The sequence below is a fragment of the Prosopis cineraria genome, unplaced genomic scaffold (genome assembly GCF_029017545.1).
Source record: "Prosopis cineraria cultivar Desert tree isolate PC_DT_omini unplaced genomic scaffold, ASM2901754v1 PC4, whole genome shotgun sequence".
NCBI classification, from domain to species: Eukaryota; Viridiplantae; Streptophyta; class Magnoliopsida; order Fabales; family Fabaceae; genus Prosopis; species Prosopis cineraria.
In genome coordinates this window covers 30,146,805-30,158,579 of record NW_026555335.1, presented here as the reverse complement: position 1 = coordinate 30,158,579, position 11,775 = coordinate 30,146,805, and positions in this window count along the sequence as shown.

Genomic DNA, 11,775 nt, shown 5'->3' with positions numbered 1-11,775 from the left:
ACGAAAACCTTTCAACTCCAATGTCCTCCTCATAACTCAAGTTTGCAATTAACCTCTTCTCTTGTCTCTACTATAAGAACTATATCATCCACAAAAAGTATACACTTAAGAATTTCCCCTTGAATATTTTTCATCAAAATATTTAGGATCAAGTTAAATAGATAAAGACTCAAATGATCCCTGATGTAGTCTAATCTTTATAGAAAAATCCTTTATTTGACCACTAGGCATTCTTATACTAGTTTTTACCCCCTCATACATATCTTGTATGACTTTAATATAAGCAATCCGTACTCTCTTTTTTTCCAAGGTTTTCCAAAGACTTGTCTTGGTATACAGTCATAAGCTTTTTCCAAATCAATAAAAATTATGTGTAAATCTTTATCTTTACAACGATACTTTTCATTATGTGGCTCATGAGTTTAATCCCTCTATAGTTAGTATAATTCTGAATATCTCCTTTATTTTTATGAATAGGAATTAATTTACTTCTCCTCTAATCATCATGCATTTTCTTGGACCATAAAATCACATTAAATAACTTAGTTAACTATCTCACCCCTTCTTCACCAAAACATTTCCACACTTTAATAGATATACAATCAGGTCCGTTGGCTCTATCATTTGTCATTTTCTTAAGAGCTTCTTTTACCTCCTTATCACGTATTATTCGATAGAATGACAAATTTTGTTCTCCTTCACCGGTTACTAAATCCTCCAAGTTACTAGATGAACCCTCTCTATCATTGAAAAGTTTGGAAAAGTAAGTCTCCTATCTATTTTTAATTTCATTATCTGTAACTAAAATTCTTCCCTCTTCATCCTTAATACACCTTACCTGTTCTAGATCTTTTGATTTTCTTTCCTTACTCTTAGCAATCTTATAAATGTTTCATTCTCCTTCCTTCATCTCAAGGCTCTTATAAAATTTTTTAAAAGCTTTAGAATGAGTTTCACCTACAGCTCTCTTAGTTTCCTTCTTAGCCATATGGTACCTCTCCCAATTTTCCTCATTGTTACACAAATGTATGGCTTTAAAACAGTTCTTCTTATACTTGATTTTGTCTTGTACACTATTATTCCACCACCAAAACTTCTTATCTCTCAAACCAGAACCTTTTGATTCTCCCAAAACTACTTTTACAACCTCCCGTATCTTTTTAGCCATATCCTCCCACATGGTGTTAGCACTTCCCTGAGATTCTCAAATTCCTTTATCCAAAAGATTTTGCTTGAAAATATCTGGCTTCTCACCTTTTAATTGCAACCACCTAATCCTTGGTGTTACTACTTGTCGACTTTTTTGAATTTTACTCATAATACACACATCAAGGACTAGGATCTTATGTTGTATCGTTACAGCATCCCCAAGAATCACCTTGCAATTTTTACAAAATCTTCTATCTGTGTTCCTAGCCAAAAGAAAATCAATCTATGACCTTGAGACTCCACTTTTGTAAGTAATGAGATAGTCATCTTTCTTCTTAAAACAAGTATTGGCAATTTTAAAATCATATGCCAATAAGAAATTAAGAAGAGTTTGTCCTTCATTGTTTAACTCTCCAAAACCAAAACCACCATGCACCCTCGCATACTGACCAGCCTCCCTCCCGACATGCCCATTAAAGTCTCCTCTAATAAAAATCATTTCACTTTATGGTATGTGTTAAATCAACTCCTCCATATCCTCCCAACATAATTCCTTAAGACTAGCTTCTGTCCCGACTTGAGGTGTATAAGCACTAACAATATTAACAGTCTCACGTCCAATTATCATTTTTAAGGAAATAATTCTATCTTCAATTCTGCTAACTTCTACAACGTTCTTCTTCCATTCCTTATCCATAATGATGCCTACTCCATTCCGTGCACTTACTTTTCCTGTATACCAAAGTTTAAAACCTTGAATATCCTTAGCTTCTTCTCCATGCCATTTTATTTCTTGCAGGCAAAGGATATTGATTTTCCTTTGAATCATAACCCGTACAACCTCTACAGATTTACAATTTAATATCCCACCATTCCAAGTACTAAATTTAATTTTGCTCTCATGGACTAACCTCTTTAGTTGCACATGTCCAGAATGATGCGGTAGCCCTTGCTCATTAAATACTACATCCGGGCGTCGATGCAACAGCTCTAACTCACTTATCACTGTACTCGAGCCATGCAGCACGTTACTTACAAGCAACGACCTAGCATTAACATTGTAACATCTATTGTCCATGTTCATGATAGATTCAATAAAGTTTTACATTAGTTGTTGATAGCTTAACACAACCCTCCTCCTTTACCCTGGCTTGGGACCGGTAAAAAGAAGAAATTTTTAATAAATGTACAAGATAATGGGTAGCTCTTCCTCTTATATTTATACCTCTAATAATTGCACAAAACAATGCTAGTCCTTAATAACGATTGAGCAATAATTGTCATCATTAATAACAAAATAAATTGAGTAAGAGCATCATATTGAGCATCTAACAAAATATTCAAAAATAATTGATAATGGTCAAGAACCATATTTTGAGTATTTAGCTAACAAAATATACAAAAGTTATCAATAAAAGTCATCATCTAATTAGAACTATAAAACACCCTCATTATCACTTCCTTCCGTACTGATGCTAGACATTGAGTTGCTGCTCTAAGCCTATCATTATTAACCATGAGAAACTAATATCTATCAGGTAATCTTATAGCATCAATCCAATACTCTTCAAGTGTTTTCCAAATTTTTTCACCTGATAATTGTGGCACCTTTTTGAAACTTTGTCCTATAATCATATTTCCTTGTTGAATTGCCTCAGCCATAGCTAACACTGCTCTTGTCAACTCATTTAGACTAGCCTCCTTCTCCTTAGACACCCTCTTTGTCTTCTTGCTACATGCACTATTAATAGTAGGTAAGTGCTCTTAGTCAAGTGAGTTTTCTTGTCCATCAATTTCAATATTAATTATGGCTCTATTTTGTGAGACAAGGTTGTTAATATCATTGATAGTTTCAGTGACTTCTTCTCAAGAACAACGTCTCTTTCTTCACTCACGTGCTCTCTACCTCTTGTCTCTATTAGTTCTATCTACTCCATATAATATCATCATTTTTTCATAGTTTAGAAAAGGAGTAGTTCTCCACAACATTGCTTTAGGTTTAGCCTGAAAACAAGTGAAATAGATGTTGAATTGATTTGGTAAAAAGCAATTCCATTGCAAATGTACACTTTTCCATTTTCAAAGACCATTAAACAAGTATAGCCATGAATATGTAGGAAATTACAAAAGCATAATATAATCAATGCATATGTAGGAAATTTACCTCAATTAGTGCATCCTAAACTGCAGGCTCAGCATCCCATACTTGAGTTGTTCAATTCCAAGTGAACCTACTCAAACTTTTAAAAATGTCATAGACATCTAAAAAGTTTTTCTTTAAAGTCTTCCATCAATTTTTCACCTTTTCCTTGTCAATTGTTTATTGACTAAAGAACTCAAATATTTACATATATTATCATAAGCTATAGTAGTAAAAGTGCCATTAACTTTGTGGCCCTCATTATATTCACTTATAAAAGCATCAACGAGGGCATCATCCATTAATCTTGTCTAGTTCAATGTCTCTTTATTATTGTTTGGTGCCTTCCTATCACATAACAACATAATCACGTCATACCCATCCCAATATGAAAAGCTAATCAAATTTCAATGTCAAACTAAACAAATAATACAAAGCAAATAAAAGTTAATGAAACAAGAAATTTCAATGTCTGATCAAGCCTTAATTAAACTCAATATAAGTTAATGTAATAATGCAACATATTCCAATGTCTATAATAATATAGCAGATTCTAACTTATTGAGAAAATAAAATTTCAATCATCAAGTTCATCCTCAAGAGCATCCAAATGTTCCTGATAATCTTTCCTTATCTGATTGGTTATATTTTCTCTAATAAGTTCACCTCAAGTAGCCTCATTATTGTCACTTATAACATCCTAAAACTTCAAATCTAGAAAAATTGATTAATTAAGGGATAAATTAATTAAAAATATGATTAATTTATTTAATTATGTTTTTGGGTGGCTAATTGGATTTTTGGATCATATTTGGCTCTAAATTGAGATAGGATGAAAGTCGGATCAAGTCGGGAGGCAATGAGGGGAGCGAAATCAAGTTTTTGCTCGTTGCGTCGTGAGCCACGGCTTGCGTGGTGTACTTAGCGACACATGGCAAGCAGGCAACTTAAATTTTTAGGAATCATCAAAAATTGACAAATTTTAGGGTGGAAAACCTAGAGCACGAATGGGGCAACTTTAGATACTACTAAGGCATCAATTTAGAAGGATTTTGAAGATCATTTGAGTCTCCAAACTCTTGGGTAAGTTTCCTACCCTTCTCTTCTACCTTTTCATCTCATTTTTCATGGGATTTGGAAGAGTATTAGCTAATAGTGCTTGTGATAAGTTGAGATATTGAGTTTTATGTTGTGATAGAGTTAGAAAGAGACTTGAAGGGATGATGTGAACAAGTTCTAATGTTGACAAGTCTATTTGTTGAGAATTTGAGTGAGAAGTGGGAGAATTGGGAGGTTATTATTAGCTAATAGTGCTTGTGTTAATTTAAAATTAATATATAGTACTTGTTGATGTAAATTATGGTGTGGGAAGACTTACCTTGACATAAGAAGAAATTTAGTACCACGGGTAACCCTTTTAGTAACAAAAGGGTTGAGGTAACTAGATAATTTGCATTATTTATTACATTGTATAAGTTATTCTCAAGTGCTTTTTTATGATTTGTTGAGTATATATGTATAAATTCTTTGAAGGTTAACTATTTTAGAAAATGAGTAGAGTATTGGTTTGTGAAATTCTACAATTTTAAAGTAATGGTAAGATTTATTATATTGGCTTGAAAAGTTGTTTATGCATGGTCAAGTGGAGATATGTAGTGAAATGTGACATATTAGAGGGTGGGAGGTCACCTTAGTGAAGATAGTGAAGATTAAGTCCATATGGCATTGCTAGCACCTCGGGACGCCAGGTGTAGCATTTACTCTCTTTAGTGCCTGAAAATGGGTGTGGTGTTGGAGACTTACTCTCCTTAGTACCCAAAAGGGTACAGAGTTGGAGACTAAACTCCTTAGCATCCGTAGGATGCGGTGTTGGAGTAACGACACCCTAATTACTTGTAATAGGGGAAAACAATAGTCCAGAAGTGTTTAGGACACTTTGGCCGGGTAGTCCTACCATGGATGGTGAGCTTGGGGACCATACATGTGGTTTGGTTCTGTGAAATAACCTACTGGTTCAGTCGGGAGTATTGGAGGACCAGATGGTTAAGGATCATGCATGCAAATTTGTGGTGATCTTATATGATGTGATCATGTTACTTATTTTAATGCTTGTTTATAACTTGGCTTGTTAATCAATAATGTAGATTATCTTAGTTACTGAGATTTTTATCTCACCCCGTGGATTATCATTTTACAGGTTCTACCTCTAAGACTGGGCAGGAAAAGGAATTGGGCAAGGACTAGTAGATTTGCTACATTGAATAGTAATGCCCGATTTTGGTTTGAGTGGTGTACATAAACTTGTTATATGATATTATATATTACCAACTAGGAATGCATATCACTTTAATTGGTTGCACTTGTTTCATACTATGTTGTTGTGTATTTTAGCCTAATATTGTATATGAGGTGAATATGTGGTAATTTTTGTGGTGATGGGCTAAAATGCTAATAAAAGTGCAAGAAATATTTTATCTATGTGGTGACAATGTATTTGTAGTGTATTATGTGGCAATAGAGGCCAAATAGCATATATGATGTTGATTTAGTATTTTGGCCATATTGCGTGAAATGGCCATTGAGTGGCCAAATTTAGTGTTTGGTATGTTTTTGTGTATTTGATTGGTCACTCAAGTATATTTTGGTCCATTGGACTTGGTTCAAGCCTTACAATGGGTTAATAATATAAGTTATGAGTTTTGGGTACTTGGATGGTTGAAAATTTCTTTAAAAAATTGACTTTTGCATCCGAGTATCTAAAATTCTCATATAGTGTTGGATCGAAATGAAACTTGTACCATTAGTTAGCTTATTGAATAATCTTAGCTTGAGCGCTTGAATCACTCTAATCGGACATTGGATGTGAAAATAGCGTGCATTCAAAGTTCGTCTAGAAAAGCTGTCATGGACACGTGTGCCACGACGCATTTTGCGCAAGCCACGGCGCACGGTACAGTGAGAAAATTTGGCATTCTGTGCCACATGCCATGGCGCACGGACCACGAGCTATGACGCATGAACCAAAACACTCAAAAATAACATTTTTATCCCTATTTTAAAGTGATTTGCTTCCCAAAACTTTTCCATGCTTCCAATACCTTTATAAATCATTAAGTTTGAGCTCAAACTATCAATTTAAAGGGTTTTTATGGGATCCCAAATATTTCTCAATTATTTTTAAAAGATTATTAGTTTTAACCCTTATATATATAATGTGATATTAGGACCAAATCCTTGCTCCTAATTATGATTGTTTGTTGTGATTGCATGGTGAATTTTGATAATGTCAAGGTAGACATTACATCACCTCTTTAAGCATGGTTATTATCATTTGAATGGTTTTCTCTTGCAAGGGTAGTATTAACTTCCTTTAAAAGATCTTCAATAGGGTCTATACTCACAAAGAAGTTATAAAGAATGCAACATACATATATTATCATTTTTTGAGCCTTGATTCCATATGTAGGTTCAGTTGCATTGGATAGCATGGCAAATCCTTTTTTCAAAACACCAAAAGCACGTTCAGTGGCATAACATACCTTTGTATGTTGAAAGTTAAATAACTCTATAATTTAAGGGTGGATTCCATTTTGAATATTCTTTCAAATGACAGTGGACTTCCCAATGAGGTGTTATAAGTTCTCTAATTAACATGAATCTAGTATCAACAAGGTAATATTTACCTATCATAAAAGAAAATAATTACTATAATAATTTTACAATCACAAATGTAAACTTTATCAAAATTGATAAAATATTTACCTTCAAGAATTATAAGTCTATCTTCTTGTGTTAATGCATTTTTAATGATTCTTGAGTCAGATGTAGTACCTTCCCATCTAGGGAGCACATAAGTAAACTTTAGATTAAATGTACATGCTGCTAACACATTTTGTGTCAAGAATTCCTTCCTACCATGGTATATAGGAGTATCTAAAGAAGGTACCTTGACTCGTATATATGTTCCATCAATAGCACCAACACAATCCTTAAAATATGGGAAGAATTTCTTATCTTTTTCAATTTCAGGAGGGATAGTTAAGCCATTAGGTTGAGCAAGAAATTTTTTTTTCTAAGTCAATAATGAAAATGGTGACTAATTGTCTCACCAAAATGCCTAAACCAAAAATTCACTTCACGATTTTTTACATTGTGTGTCAATATATACAGAGTTTTTGCAACCATTTCTTCTACACTTGACCATCGCATGGATTGTAGGCTAACCTTTCTTTCTAATGTACCACACAATTCTAAGAAAGTTCTAGGAGTCATTCTAATGATATTTCGACTAGATAGACAATCACTAATTTGACTCATTATTTCATCACGCACCATTTCTCTCTTACTACTCAAACTGTAATTTATTTTCTTTGAACACATCTCACTTACATATACTTTTACAAGGACACAAGCAACAAGAGCTAGTGCTCTTCGACACAATTCAAACCAATGTTGCACCAGTGAAAAATATGTAGGTTCCTTGCTCATCTAACAAAGTAACAAAAAAGCATAATACAAATCAATAAACAAGCAATAATTATCATAAATAAGGGTAGAAGATTCAGTTTCATTAGCAAAAAATGCAAATGTAAGTGAACTTTATTACACACTCATCCAAATATACATATATACATACAATCTCAATGCAAATCAGAACCTAGTTTTAAAGACATGCTTGGGAAATCAGACCTTGGTTTATCATATTGAAAGTATTTCTACACTTTATCCTCAAAGTAAAACTAAGAGACAAGTGATCAAAGAAAATAAGACACTCTATTTTAACTCAATTGAATTGATTTCTTTAAAACAATATCAGGTATTATAATAATCACATATTCACAACACTATGAATGGAAGGCCTAAAATTTGATATCAAATTAGTTAGTTAAGGGCATAATTCAATTTATTGATGAACAAAAATTTTTTATTTATCAAAATGCTGAATCAACCCATGCCAATTGATCAAGTAAAGAGAGTAGGAATGAAAGAAGCAAGAATGGAAGAAGCCAAACCTTAGTGGAGCAAAATGTGTAAGAAGAGGATGGTTGCAAAATGCTTGGGAAGTAAAAGCAGCAAAAGCTTCAGAATGCCTCGAGAACTTGAGAAGCTGTGAATCTGATTGGCAAGTAGTTGTGAATCAAAACAGGATGAAGCGACAGATCGAAAGCAAAGATCGTGTACTTAGAATGAATCTCAAAACAAATCAATCAAAATGCACTGAGAAATAGAAGATCCATAACTAAGCAAAGTTCAAAAAAGGGTGACAGAGTAGGGTATAACTCACAGTTCAATGGGACGACGCACAACAGGAGCTTCAAAGAATCCGATGGGACGACGCACGACGAGAGCTCCAAACACTCTAGACAAGACACATAGCAAGAGATCACGAGAATCAAAGAAGATGAGGATCTGCGGGACGAGAATACTCCAGTCCCTCTTTACTCTGGAAAAACTGAGGATGTAAAAATGCGTTGTGTCTATGAGCTTATTTTGTTCTAAGGTAATAGGAGAATATAATAAAAACTATGAGGGTAAATTAGTCAATAAATTTAGCTCCCTTCTAACAAACCCCCATTTGGAAGGAGTTAAAATAATAGGAGGGGAGGGGGAGGGGAAGGGAGGGGAAATTTTGGCTCCCCTCCCCTCTAAATTTTTTTAACCAAATGAGGGAAAGAGAGCCCCTCCCCTCCCCTTCCTTTTTCCCCAACCAAATAGAGCCTAAGTGTTCCAATTCAACAGTTGGCCTCATTAGACCACTTTAGGCCTTAAACTAAGTCTAAAAGAACTAAACAGACCTGATTGGCACATAATATCATATATCACACATCATATATATGATTTGACCTCTACTTTTCACATGTGAGCTTATATAAGAAAACATAATGCACAATTGCACATATTAGCACCTGTATACTTATATACTTATTCCACTCACATATGTCTAACTTGTACACATGGGGCTAAGTTTTATCTTATAGTCAAGGTTCATATACATACATATATCACCACATATACATATATGTACGTTAGCGGAACAAGTTGAACACCTAGCATTTGCAAACATTGCTCATTAATAAACACCTCTAGCTTTACGTAGGTACCTACTATAATGTTATCCCTGACATTATCAAACTCACAGAACACCAAACACAAAACACTGTTATGATAACCGAGATTAGTCTAATCTTAAGACAAATAGTCATCATAACACAAGGGTTAAAGAATGTTTGAGAAAATGGGATCCCGAGAAAAGCCCTTTTTAAAATCATTTAAGCTCAAACTATGGTTTAAAACCAAGTAAATAAGACAACGGAAGCATAAGAAATCAATCTTGCCATAAAATAAGCAACAATATATATTTATCCATACAGGTATATTGTGTCGCGGTGCAATATATCATCTGCCACGGTGGACTACATAAAGGGAATTCCCCCTCTCTGTACCTTGCATCGTGACTCGATAGACAGTACACCATGGCATGTGTGCCCTATCATAATAGTAAATTGCTGTCATGATAACTCTCCAGGCTAACTTTCAGAGCATCTCATTTTGCCGTCCGACATCTGATTCAAGTGTCCACAAGTAGCTCTTAAAGCCACCTAGCTATTAGCACTTGTCCCTTGTAATATCCTTCTACTTCTAAAACCATAATTACTCCAACTCTTAAGTAAATAGGAAATGAGATTATAGTGATTAACATAATACCAACTTTCAATAGTTAGCAAAATGGGGATCCCAAGTTTACAAAATTAAAATCATTTTCAAAGTCATACAATTAGATAAATCAGAGTTTCATAAATATGCAGAAGCATGGGATCATTATAGAAGTAAGTGCATTTGTTTAAGAATTTGAAACAAGAAAATTTCTGAAAAATTTTGAGGTGTGCACTGCGACTCATTAAACATGCACTATGCCATGTTCACCTTTGTGACACGCGCCACAACTCGTGGTACCATGCGTCGCGGTGTAATTGCACGAATTTTGATAGTTAGTTCTGCTATCACTTTGACAACATTAGGGGCAACTTCCGATACATCCCAAATCTCCATCCGCGTTTGATTGATGTGAACTAGATGTCTACAAAAGCTCTTTTCGAGCTCTAACTAATAGCATTGGTTTTAGATTCAAATTCTTTCTAAACCAAACATTAGACACACTTTTCAAAACTTACACTTTTTCAACAATTTTCACAAAACCAAGTGTCCAAACCATTTATCAAAATGCCAATAGCCACTAACACCAATTAGACCACATGTAAAATATTATGACTAACTAGTGCAATGCACCATATCACATGAAACACTCATAGATCAAATTTTTACTACTCAACCCCTTAATCTCAAAAACATACCAGGGGGAGTTTACCACAATTTTCATCAAGTACTCCATAATCATCTCATAATATGCTCTAACCTTACTTGCATTAGTATTTTGGCCCTATCACAATTAATATATATCATCAACTCACCCCCTAAGGTCTAAAATACACTTACAATTTACAATTCACATAATGCAAGTAAGGATCAAATGAGGATTCCTAATTGACAATTGAAATTGTCATATACATATTAATACTCAATAAAGAGGCCTACTACAATAGGATCACGATCCTAAGCCTTTAAATGCTTTCCTCTATCCATACCTCTTAAGCTATGCCCTGTAATATTAAAGATAGTGAGGTAAATACAACACTTAGTAACCAAGGTCTGACTAACCCATGCTAATGCATGTCAATTAGTATATAACGCAAGTGGCATATAAATAATTCTTAAAACCAGGTAATTAAAACATTTAAGAATATACATCCACAATTTTAAGCATAATAGAAAATTGGGAAAATAGTACTTATAGCAATTTTCTATATCAAGAGAGTTGGTCATACAAGTCATTGACAGGTAATTGGAAGTAATTAAGACTCAACTCACGATTACCATAATCAAGGTCATAATATAGACAACCATGTGCCCTTACTCATTACGTGCATGATCACACCTCCTTTATATCCTTCTTATTTCTTTGACATGAAACCATGGGCTATAACACAATAAGATAGTCTATATTCCATGACTTCCCTAGCCTAAACACTTGTGAGAGAATTACCCAGCCAAGGTGCACCCAACTCATTTATGAAATACGATTTCCCCCATTTCTTATACTATGGGGTATCATACACCCTAGATTAGCTTTCTCATTAAACCAGTGGAGAGCTATCTAAGTTCGAGTAGCTCATTGAACTAGTGGGACAGTCCCTTATTGAACAAGTGAGACAATATAGATATAATTAATTCGGTGAACCATCATATAGATAGGGCCTTACCACATAGATTTTATCACTTACACCTCTTCCTAAGTAAACTCCTGCCCCTTAAGATCATGCAATGCATATTCATGCAAGAATTCACACTTTATACAATTCATAGAACTTCACATAATCAATTTCATTGAACTTCATCATTACACAAATCATTGGACTTTTTAAACACAT